This window comes from Ambystoma mexicanum, chromosome 9 (assembly GCF_040938575.1).
Source record: "Ambystoma mexicanum isolate Mex_15411 chromosome 9, UKY_AmexF1_1, whole genome shotgun sequence".
Classification (NCBI taxonomy): domain Eukaryota; kingdom Metazoa; phylum Chordata; class Amphibia; order Caudata; family Ambystomatidae; genus Ambystoma; species Ambystoma mexicanum.
In genome coordinates, this window is record NC_090931.1 from 718,029,382 (window position 1) to 718,042,402 (window position 13,021).

Consider the following 13,021-nt stretch of genomic DNA (forward strand, 5'->3'; position numbering starts at 1 on the left):
GAAATTGTGGGTATGTATGAGGTTAAGCTTGATATTTCAGATTGGTTGGCAATGTTTGTATATAACCATGGTATACAAGGTCTTACAGGGAATCAATTGTGTCCCTGTCTCTTCTCTAGGCTACCCACTGTTGCATCTGATGTTGTGATGGAGTTGGGGGAGGTGGATAGGCTGGATTATGAGTGTGTGAATCTAGCTTCAATTGCTAGATTTGGGAAGACCCCTTCCCAGTAATTTAAGAGGTTTAGGACCCTCAAAAAGCATGATGGTGCCCCTTGGGATACCTGGGTATGTGAGAGTTTGAAAATCTTCGATGGTTGGATTAAGGGTTACAGAGTGAACACTTATGAAGGAATGAGAAATCTTGTAATGTTGGAGTCTATTTTTGATGTCTGCTCTCCTGAGCTCAGACAGCACTTGGCTGATTCTAAGGAGATAGATCTAAAGAAGCTAGCTAAGGCTGCTGACTTGTAGGTTTCCAACAGGGCTACTCACAAGGATTCTGGGGCTACTCAGAAAAAGGATGAGGGGAAACAGCCAAAGAAATATAACAAAGAGAATTATAATATCTCCAATCCAAAAGAGGGCCACAAACAGCAACATAAGGGTAAACCACAAGGGAAACCAAATCAGGCTAGTGCACCATCTGGACCCAAACCAGATGGAGGTCAGAACAAACCCCCATTCATCAAAACATTTGGGAAATGTTATGTTTTTGGGTCAACTGACCATGTGAAAGGGGATTCTGGATGTAAAGGTAAACCTTCAGGGGTCCACACTGTCTCCTTAGCCTTTTCCCCAGAGGAAGAAGTACATATGGCAAGTGGAAATGTTCACCTACTGGCTGATGAACCCATGAGAGCCTCAGCTAGTGTTTCTTTAGTGTCCCTGGGCTTGCGGGAACAACAGAATTTAGATGTCAACAATTCCATCCCAGATACTACTAAAGAGTATTATAAAGATAGTGTTCTTGTGAATGGTCAGGAAACCACTGCATCAGAGACAATAGAGAGAGCATAAATGTGGTAGATGAATCGTTTTTCAAGGTGGAGGATGTTGCTAGGCACCCAAACGCCCCACCAAGTTAGCTGGAGGCCCTGTGCAAATGCTTCCCCAGTTACCAGCACACAGCCAGTGTAATGATATGACTGTCAAGATACCTGTTAGTGTGCAGAGTGAAGTGCCTCAGAGAGTGCTGTTGGGTAATAACCTTAAAACTCTTGGAGTTGTGTGAAGCACCCCCATGCCTCCCAGTAAAAGGAAACAGGAGCTCACTAGGTCTGCAAGGGAGAGAACCTTGAGAGGCTCTCCAGAGGAGCTGATATAGGAAACAATCACTCCCACTCAACAGGAGTTTCTCACTGCTATTTCTAGGAAGAATGAGGTGAAGGGGAAACCCAAGATATCCAGAAAAAAACAGACAGCACCTCTGTGCTACCAACAACGGCATCACCAAGATTGTCCAATGTCACACCTGTGACCTTTCCACCTGCTGAGGCAGAGTGTGAGGTGAAACCTTGTGTGGTTGAGCCAGCATCTGAAGAGTCAGATCTGGAAGAAGACACTGTCTTAGTTGGGGATCTTGACACTGTTAACCATCCTGAGCTGCAGTATTTACTGGCAGAAGGTATACCCAACAGGGCAGACTTTAGCAAAGGACAGAGAGTGTGTCCTACTCTTGAAGATCTTTGAGAACAGGCTGCAAAACAACTTGATGGGCAAGAAGTTGGGAAGCACAGGTTAAGCTGGGAAGATGGCCTCTTCTACAGTGAACAGACTGAGTCAATCCCTGGGGACTGCAAAAGTGTTGTAGTGCCCCTTGCTAACAGACTCCAGTTCCCACAGTTAGCCCATGAGATACCTTTGGCTGTTCACTTGAGTTTCAAGAAGACCAAGGAAAGGCTCTCTCTCTACTTCTACTGCCCTAAAATGGGTTCAGAAGTTGACCAATTCTGTAGGAGATGTCACACTTGCCAAACCTCTGGCAAGGGTGGAGCCAAGAATGTGGCACCCCTGGTGCCTCTCCCAGTGGTGGGAATTCTTTTTGAGAGGGTGGGCATTGACATTGTCGGTCCCCTTGACCCTCCCACATCTTCAGGGAACAGGTTTATCCTGGTTGTAGTAGACCATGCTACAAGATACCCAGAAGCCATACCCATGAGAACTGTTACGGGTCAGGCTTTGGCTAAGGCTCTACTTGGTATTTTTACCAGAGTAGGGTTTCCTAAGGAAGTGATCTCCGACAGGGGATCCAATTTTATGTCCCAATACATGCAAGCCATGTGGAAAAACTGTGGTGTCCCCTACAAGTTCTCTACAGCCTACCATCCACAGACAAATGGACTGGTAGAGAGTTTTAATCATACTACGAAGAGCATGATAGGTGCTTTAGAAGAACCCCTTAAGGAAAAGTGGGACCTTCTACTGCCATGCCTTCTCTTTGCATATAGAGAAGTCCCTCAGGATGGAGTTGGTTACAGTCCCTTTGAACTTCTCTATGGCCATTCAGTCAGAGGTCCATTGGCCCTGATCAAGGAGGGGTTGGAGAGCGCTCCTTCCCCAAAGCCAGTTACAGTGACTACGTGATAGTTCACCGGAGGAGAATGTCCCACATGATGGCAGAAGCAAGTGATAACTTGAAACCAGGTCAGGCTCTGGTCAAACATTGGCATGAGCAGAAGGCCAACATGGTTGAGTTTACTCAAGACCAGCTTGTACTAGTTATGGTGCCAACAAGGCAGATGGCCTTGCAGGACAAATGGATAGGACCTTTCAAGGTTGTGGGCAAACTTGGAAAGGTGAAATATTTGGCGGACTTAGGCAGACCTAAGGAGGCTCCCAGAGTCTTTCACACCAACCGTTTAAAGGTGCATGTGTTGCACCAGAAGTGGGAGCTTTGCTTCTAGCTTTAGCTCAAGAGGAAAAGGAGAGTGAAACGCTGCCTGACCTCCTCAGAGGCCAACCTTTAAACAAACAGATAGAAGGATTTACTCTCCCTTCTCAGCTGACTTCTGAACAACAGGAGGAGTCCAAAGTACTGTTGAATCAGTTTTCCCCCCTGTTTTCACTATCACCAGGCTTAACCCGTTGGGGCCAGCATGCTATTCTCACTGGTGACTGTTTAACTGTGAAAAGCAGAAGTTAGAGAATGTCAGAGCACGTGAGATCCCACATCAAAGGAGAGGTCTCCAAGATGCTTGATCTCGGGGTTATAGAGCCATCTACAAGTCCATGGTCTAGTCTAGTTGTTATAGTACCAAAGGCAGGATCCAAGGAGTTAAGATTATGTGTGAACTATAGAGCTATAAATGAGGTCACTAAGACTGATGCCCATCCTTTGCCAAGGACAGATGAACTGGTGGATAGACTTGGTTCAGCAAAGTACCTCAGTACATTTGATCTAACCTCAGGCTATTGGCCAATAACACTGACAGACCATGCCAAGGAGAAAACTGCATTTTCTACACCAGCAGGCCTTTATCAGTTTAAGGTTATGCCATTTGGACTAAAGAATGCACCTGCTACATTTCAAAGGATGGTTTATCAAGTTCTGAATGGGATGGAGGACTTCTGCATGGCATACTTGTATGACATTGCAGTGTACAGCCCTACATGGAAAGAACATATTGACCACCTGGGATATGTTTTGCAGGCTCTTGAGCAGGCCCATCTGACCATAAAGGCAATCAAATGTCAAATTGGTTAGAGTAAAGTGGTCTACCTTGGGCATTAGGTAGGAAGAGATGAGACAAGGCCATTGCCCAGCAAAGTACAAGCTGTGTAAAACTGGGCCACCCCTACTACTCAAACCAAAGTGAGAGCTTTCCTAGGTCTCACTGGGTACTACAGAAATTTCATAGAGAACTATGGGTCCATAGCTTTTCCCTTGAATGTGATCTCCTCTCTATATTCCCTAAACAGGTTAGATGGAATGAGGAGTGCAATCAAGCCTTTGAAAACCTGAAGAAAGCCCTTTGTCAAGCTCCAGTCCTAAGAACTCCTGATTATCACCAACCCTTAATTGTGCAGACAGATGCCTTCAATATAGGTATAGGTGCAGTCCTTAGTCAACTGGATGAGAAAGGTAGGGAGCACCCCATTTGCCTCATCAGTAGGAAACTGAAGGAACCACAAACAAGGTGGGCAACCATAGAGCGTGAATGTTTTGCCATTGCGTGGTCTCTGAAGAGGTTTAGACCATACTTGTATGGATCTACCTTTGTGATTCAGACAGACCACCAACCTTGAGATGGTTATTGCAAAGGGAAGGGGAGAACCCAAAACTTCTAAAATGGTCAATCAGCCTGCAAGGGTTTGATTTTACTATTGAGCACAGAGCAGGATGTCACCACCAAAATGCTGATAGTCTCTCTAGGATGTTTATAGCTGACTAGAGGTAGAGATTCATCCAGGAGTGGATTAAATCCTCCTGTCCCTTAGTCTGGGGGGGCGAGTGTTAGGGAGAATTCTCATAAATGACTGATTTCCCTTACCTAATGAGTCCCTCAGCAGCTTTGCTGGATTTCTAGGATTTATCTTTTCCACCTGGTAAGAGTGTGAACCTTTTTCTCACTCTTACCTGTGTTTTGCTGCATGTGTTTTCACTTTTTGTGTGATCTTGAGCACTGGAGCCTCACCTACTACTTGGCCTCATATGTTCATGTGTGTTACACATACCTTTAGTGCAGTGGCACAGGGTTGTCTTTGAGACTTCCCCCCCGACTCCATTTTCTGGGGTTGTCTACTGTCCCACAGAAAAGGGTAAAGTTGCCATTAACTTTACTTTAGTCACTTTAAACCACAGACTCAGTACACCCATTCTTACATGGAGTATTGGAAAGGGTTAACTCTTATCCCTTTTTGTCTGTGCCTCTTGGAGCATTGTTTCGCTCTCTTTACATTAACACTTGGCTGGTGGCTGTGGTATCTACCCTAACTTTTCTACCGCAATTATAAACGTGGTCATGTTTTAGGCTATTATATTAGCCTCGAACATTATCCCGCTTGACCAAATCCATTTCATTTTGGATAGGTTGGGTTTAGTCGCCATTTCTTTTTCTTAAAGTCTTTCTCGTGTTTCTCTCTGCGCGGCAAACCGGGGATGATTCCTTTGTTCACTGTGTTTTCGTGGGCTTCTGCCTGAAAGTCTGATTAGGCAGGATGTGAGGGAGGGGTCTTCGGACCCCTGCCATGGGTTCCCTTGGTAACCCAAGTCGCACTCCTGTTTGATTGGCTGAGGGGACTGTCCTTGCCAGGACAGCCACCCTGCTGTGTGATTGGCAGCGAGGCTGTATGAATGGGGAAAACTGCATAAAAAGAAGATCTCTGGGACTGGAAAGGCAGAGTAACCATCTGGAATGAAAGAACCAATGAGGAACTGGCTGAAGAGGACCCCTACAACGACTGAACCACCCAGTGAAGCCCTGCTGCAGGTCAGAATCTCCAGAATCCGACGTCAGAGAAGATCCTCCAGGAAACCTCTTCCCTTGAGCTGGTGAGACCAACCAGTTTGCCCAAACTGCAAATCAGGACCCCTCCTCTGGTCGAATTCGCTGTACAGAGCTACAGTAGGCCGGATAGCTAGGAAGATCGGACCCTGCTTGTGTTTTAAGGAGCGCACCTTTTATTTGTTGCTTTTCTCTGCTGCGAGTTTCTTCCCTGGGTTCAATGCACCAGATAATGAAGTTGGGGTATTTCGCACACTATTTTCTAAAGTTGGGAATACAATTATTTTCAGGCTGTAAAAAGGTAATTCCCATTCCCAATTGTGGTGTTTTGTAGGCAAGTAAAAGTCTATTTCAATTCTAGAGCAGTTATAGTTTGTAATCCTTAGTTATTTGCACCTTGTAATTCATGCACACTAATTGATGGCTATGTTTCCTAAAGTTCCTCTCTAGATCAGGAGGTAACAAGATTAGAGCTCCTTCATGTGGCACTGACGTGCTGGTTCTGCTGATCCAGACATATCTATGGAGCTGTATCGGTGGATGCAGGTGAAAGGCTTCTGTATGTTTATTGTTTCCTATTTTTTGTTGTCTATTTTGTAGGGAGTAAAATGCCTGGTACGCTGCTTGTCTGGGGGGCTGCTGGGTAGTGCAGGACCCTCTAGTCTTCCTACTTCTGATCAGTCTGACAGTCGCTTCAGGAACCGTGAGCCTACCGGAACTACCAGGATCGTCAGCCTCAGCTACAGCTCCTGCTCCGTTTTAAGATACTGTGCAAATCCGGTTGTCCGGTTCGTTCAACCGCGGTCAAAGTGTTTGAAATCTTTCTCCCATCCAAAGGCTTGTCTTTCTCTTCTCTTTGAACTAACTTTTGTATCAACCAACCTCGTCTGGAAACCACGTCACAAACTTTACTGCAAACTACCCTTAACTGTGTGATCTTGAGCAAAAGACTTTTAACCCATTGACTTTATCCCTAAGCCATTTCTATCTGATCTCCTCACTGAAGTTCCTCTTGTTCAAGTGCCCTGAGTACTTACCTGTTGGTTTGATCTAATTTCTAATCACTTTTGTCTTTCTCTCCCCTTTAAATTGCTGGAGTGTCATTTTGCTCCCACTTCATTTTGTGAGCTTAACTTGTCTGGAGTTTAAGGGAAGTGGTGTGGTGTATTAACATTGTGATTTTTGACTTGCATATAATAGTGTAATGTTATACAACTGAAGAGTGAAATAAATGTATATGTTTTTACTTGAAAACCTTGAGTCAGTGTTTGCCTGAATCATAGTAATTGCTGTCCTTTGTGTAATTATCTTGTACTGCTCACTTACATTTGAGATAAGTCTGTCTGCTCCGCTACTGCTACCACTTTAACAGTGTAGTACATGTTTGTACCAAAGGTGAATTTGTACTTTCACTTGTAGTCTTAATTGTGTGTGGTGTTCCCAAAGGGTACTGTATGTAATTCTGCCTAACCGTGGACTGTCGGGGCTATCCGCTGATAGAACATGGCGGGAATTTCGGAAAAATATGCAGTGGGCGAAGTGTACGAAAAGAAGTAGTGGAACTATGTTCCCTACTGGCCTGTACCGCTCCCCACAAACCCCATTGCTGCACCCTCTCCCATGCACAATACAAACCCCAAAACACATGCACCTGCTGTTTAAGGGCACGTCCAGTGCAGTGCTCTGAAAGTGCAAGTTTCAACTTCTTCCTACACTTTTATTTTAAAACGAAACCGTTCCGGAACGGTTTCTTTTTAAAATATAAGTATAAGAACGGTAAAACTTGCTTAAAAGAAGTAGAGGAGCACTGCTCCCAACCGCTCCTGCCCACTTCGACCACTGAAAATATGATGTACCTCACACTTTTCACCAACCAATCAGCGAGCACAGTGGGTGTCCGTGGACATCACACCACCCTCTAGTACATTCGGAAGCCTGCGGAGCGAACAGGGAATTGAGTTTGTGGACTGAACCCAGATATCACTATTTTTTTTACCTGCCTTTAGCCCGTTTTAAAGAAAACTACTGGACAGATTTACACCAAATTTTCAAAACCACACTTTCAGGACCAAGCCGGCGCCCTTGTCGTAAATTTGGTGAAAATCCATCCCGCGGTTTGGGCTGCATGCGCAAGCACATTTTTTTTATTGTGACTATGGAAAAAATAAAAGGGGCCCCCCCACCCCCCACCCCTTTAACGTATAAGCCGCCCAAAAAGTGCTCTTCCTATGAGTTGAGCAACTTAAACGTAATTACAGGGCCGCTACCCCAGTCCCTGTAATAATGTATTCAATTTGTGTGAATGCAGGTGTTTTCACAATACCATGTGTGCCTTGTCAAGAGGGGATGGGATGCCCACTCCACCTGGGGTGGGAGGACTACCATGATGGAAGCCAGAGCCAGTCCTATCCCAGAGTGGGAAGCTAGCAGTTGGGAGGGCCCCCGTCATTGTCCCCTCACTAAGTGTTTGCATGTATCTAAACAGTGCCACTGTGGATCACCCCATACATCTTGAACACAATGCTGATCAATTTATTTGTTTTCCATTTAGACAACAACAATGTACAGTAAATATCGAGGCTGACCACCCACAAGTCAACAGACCATCGTAGCCTCCCAGATGACTATTCCAGTCATTGCGGATCAGTTGGAAGAGAGAGAGAAGCTAAGCAAAAATAAAGATTGCCCCATACTCAACATTGACTTCATGGCAATGCAGCGCCCTAGAATTAACCAGAACACGTTCTAACATTAGCCACCATTTTCTAGACACAGCATTCCAGTGCAGCAAATAAGAGCAAGTTAAGCCACCTTTTTGTGTATATGGGCACTTGTAATACCTCCCCGTGGGGAAAATAGGGCCTACGGAAGAAGACCAATGAGAGAAAGAGAGGGAGGTTAAGAAGGGGAAGAGGAAGCAGGAAAGTGTGGGTAATGAGTCATGTTTTCTTTTCTTCTTCCCTCCTTTCTTTTCTCTTTCTTTCTTCATATTTATACATATGTTATTTTAATGGGATTGTGTTTAAACTATAGAGAATATTAAAAAGAAAATATGATTAGACCTGAAGAATCTCACTATTAGTTCATTCATGAAATGTATTGGAAATAACAGAGAATGTATAAAAGTGATTGCTCTAGTACTGTTATGCAACTGTCTTTAAAAAGTGAAGTTGATGTTATTGTTTGTGGGTGATATATTTATAAACTGATTGAAAATGAATTAACATTTTGTTATCAAACTAGAATTGTACAGACATGACAGTTAATTGAAAACCTTTCTTCCGTTTTTGCCAAAATGTATACATGAATATAATTACAAAAAATGAAAGGATTAAGAAACGTATGACAAAAATAATTGTTTTTAAACAAAAGAAAGTACTAATTCAGTAAAACATAGCACAAATAGGCAATTCTTGAAATGGTGTAATACTTGAAGGTATGCATCTATATAAAGATACTCCACAAACTATCCAATACGAATGTGTCATGTATGACCAGAATAATCCACAAATTATTTTTCAAAGACATCATAGGAGATGTCATGGAAATATGTCAAATGTGTCAGGCAAAAAGCTTTCCAATGAGTGTCTGAGAGCAACACGTTTAGGAGCTTGCGGTTTTCCAATCCTTTTCCAAACAGGGAATGGGCAATATATGATGAGAGACCTTTGCAAATAAGAGCATCTGAGAACTGTTCTCTAAGAACCCACCTTCGGACTAAATATTGCATTCATGTTGTATCCCGTGTTTGATTGTGAACATGCAATGTTTTACTATCGTTGTTGCTGATACACAGAAAACTGGCACTTGCTTTGTGAAGCATGGGAAATAGAACTAAAATGAAAATGGTGGTGCCACATAATACAAATATCTTTGCAAATATGCATTGGTCAACCGAGTTCTGGACTCGGCTTTTTAAAGCATTTCCTGTATGCCCAGGAACTGTTATACTTAGCTGAGCAGAGTAGAGCAGGAATGGTTTAAATGACTTTGTACATAATACAAAGCAAGCAAATAAGGTAATGATTAGAAAAGTATTGTTCAATAGATCCAGAGAAACGTTCATATTACTTTCACCCCCATGTCATTGCCATGTGGCATTTCTTCTGAAATAAAGAGTTTCCTTCACTCCGAAAGATTAAGCAGTAACTTTCAACTGAGGTGGCAAAGTCTGGGGTTCATTAGTACTGATATCTCTCCTGGTTCATCTCAGTCTTCAGAAATTTGGGAATGAAGGCCTTTTTCTCAATTTACAGAGGATTGGATCAATCCAGGAGAGTATATGACCTCAAAGAGCCCTGACTTGGCCTCCTCATGCAATATATAGTGGTACCTTGCAATCGAGGTGGCTGGGTCAGATATCTGTGAGGTTGGTTACCTCATTAGATTTCTCCCGCTACCCTGCAATTTTAGGACGTAATAATGTTGCAAAGGAGCGACCCAATCCATGAGAGGTATCTAACATTATCGAGCCATAATACAGTCACCTCCAGTTGGCTTTGGTTTCAGAAGTACTTTGAAACCTGAGGCTGAGTCAGGGATTCGTGAGGTCAGATACCTCTGTTGGTCACTCTGTCATCCTCATAATTGTTTCTTCACTACCAATATTAATTAATTGTGCATCAGATTTGAATGCACCAATTATTTTAGTATACTCTCTATGTCCACACACATGCTAACTGCTTAAGGCATGTCTAGACCTTTTTGTCATATGCACCACATATGACATGCTTTACCTTTCATGGACCATGGAACAAGCAGTGTCAATTTAATTTAAGATATATTCTCCGCAAAACATCAGATGATCATTTGTGTCAATATAAGTACATATTGGGCAACTTGGATGAGTTCAAGAGATGCCTAACAGCCACCCTGCATATGACGGTTGACATAACTTAAATACAACTCCAAGAAGGCATTTTCTGTCTGTATGCCTACAGCTTGGTTATTTAATCTGTGCTATCTTCAATGAGTCAAATTGTGATTTCATGTATTTTGGTATGGCAAAACAAAAGAGGTGGTGGCTGGAAGGTTCAGATTTAATCTAAACCTCTGGCATTGCTGTGGGCAATCCTCCAGACCATCGTTCTTCACCTGCCAAGCCATACTAAAGGGGAAAGACCATATTCACAGCAGGCTTGGTTCAACCCCAAAAGGGGCAGACCAGCCCAAACTGCTAGGTCACATCCATTCTGCACGAGACAACAGGCATCCACAGACATGTTTGAGCCTCATTGGGCTTTATCAATGAGGTGTAGCTTGGGTCTCTAGGGCCAGCTGGTACGGGACCCACATCTGAGCAAATCCGTCCGACTCAGGGTGGCAACAGCAAAACAAAAGAGGTGATGACTGGAAGGATTCAAATTAATTTTAACATCTGGCATTGCTCTGGGCAACGCTCCAGACCATTGTTCTTCACCTGCCAAGCCATTAGAAAAGGGGAACAACATATGCAAATTAGGCTTTGTCCCAACGCAAAAGGAGTAGTCCAGCCCAAACTGCTTGGGTACATTCCTTCTGCACTAGACCGCATGCATCCCCAAACATGTTTCAGCCTTTCTGCGTCTCATCAGTGAGGAGTAGCCATCTGTAATGGCTCGGCCGGCTGAAGAACATTGCATAAGTCACCCGGAGTGGGACGGGTATGCCCAGATATGGGTCCCCAGCCTTCTGATCCTAGAGACCCAAGCTACTTCTCACTGATGATGCCCAATGTGGCGAAACATGTCTGGGGATGCTTGTGGTCTCGTGCAGGAGGGATGTGACCTAGCAGTTCGGGCTGGACAGCCCCTTTTTGGGTGGGACCAAGCCTGATTTGAAAATGGTCTTTCCACTTCAGTTATGGATTGGCAAGCTGAAGAAGAATGATGTGGAGGGTTGCCCTGAACAATGCCAGAGGTTAGGTTTCATTCCAAACCTTCTAGCTATCACCTCTTTTGTTTTCCATGTATTTTGGTATGAACAGTGTAATGTGGGGGTGTGAGTTAGGGTTCTGTAGATTACCATAACTGGGAATGTCCATGTTTTTTTGATTTTATGCTGCAAACATAATGTTACTTAAACAAATAATGTTTCCATTAATTCCTAAGATATATTAAAGCAGAAGCCTAGCCATAAGTCCCTTCAACTAAAGTTTTGTACTGAATTTCAGAGATCTTTCATAACCAACGATGTCTTAAAATATCACTGCACTCAACATCACTTATTAAAAAGCCTCCTTTCTACAAACATTACTTAACAGTAAAGTTTCTTTAACAAACAGGTTTTCAATTAATGTAGATATTTTGAATCACCAATTGATCTATTAACATGTATATTTCATGTGACATTAGTTGCATATCATTTTTAAATCTACGTTAAAAAGAATGGTCAAGAGGGCCTCCATCTATCTGCAGGCTTTTCAGGTTTTCGAATTCTAGTTATTAAACTTTTCAATGATAAAGATGGTGTCATCTGGCAGAAAAATATCTAAAGGTTATTAATTTGTTCATCTTGGGTATCACTGTCCTCTCCAATGTGTAAGACATTGACCTTTAGTTCTGCATTCACTAGGGGGCTTAGCATTTCCTAATAACCACATATTTTCTATATGTCCTTTGTTCGTGCAGGTCTGCTTCTTCTGGGTCAGAGTAGTTTTCATATTCAAGGGGGACCTATTTTGTTGAACATTAGTACTATCAATGGCTGCTGTATATAATCTCTGGTCATTTTGCAGAATTAAAGTGCCTCTTATTCTGTGATTTCGCCATTCTACCTTTCCTTTCATCTGACTTATTGAATGAATACACTAATAAGGTACACTCTCCCAGTGATGGGTTATTTGGCAAAAGTAATGAATGAATACACTAATAGGGTACACTCTCCCAGTGATGGGTTATTTGGCAAAAGTAAACATTGTGCAACCAGTGGTGTTCAGTAAAACAATAGTTATGTAGAGTTCTTCAGATACCAAGATACAAATTGCGAGTCCATAAACTAAGAAGCAAACTCCATGTGAAGGCAGTCTAGACAACAAATCTTCTTCCAGCAATGGGTTTAAGTTGGAATTTATGGGAGACTGTTGGACATTTGTAGCTATTATGCAAAGTGTGCTTAGTGGTATAAGGGCTGATTTTTGTCGTACGTATTTGGGAGTAAGAGCCACAGCACACTGATGAACCACCATGATCCGTTTGTCTGACTGGGGATGCGCCGGCATACCCCCGCACATGCCAACGTGCAGTACCCCAGCCTGCATCCCCATTGCACCATGGAAGACTGGGGAAGCAAAACACACCTGACCTTGCATTGCCCACTGCACATGCCTGGTTGGGGTATGAACTGTCAAACATGCAGTACCCCAGCCTGCATCCCCAATGGGCCGTGCAAGGCTGGGGATACAAAATGCAGCTGGCCTGCCATTGCCCTTTTGACATGCGTGGCTGAGGTATGGACTTTGAAAGGGAAGCTATGTTTACCTTTGACAGTTCAAGTCAGCCCAGAATCGATCACTCAGCTGCACCAGGCAGCTGAGGGATCGCTTCTTGGCTGGACTTGTTCCTCCATGATGGGTGAGGGTTGTCGCGGGTCGGTGC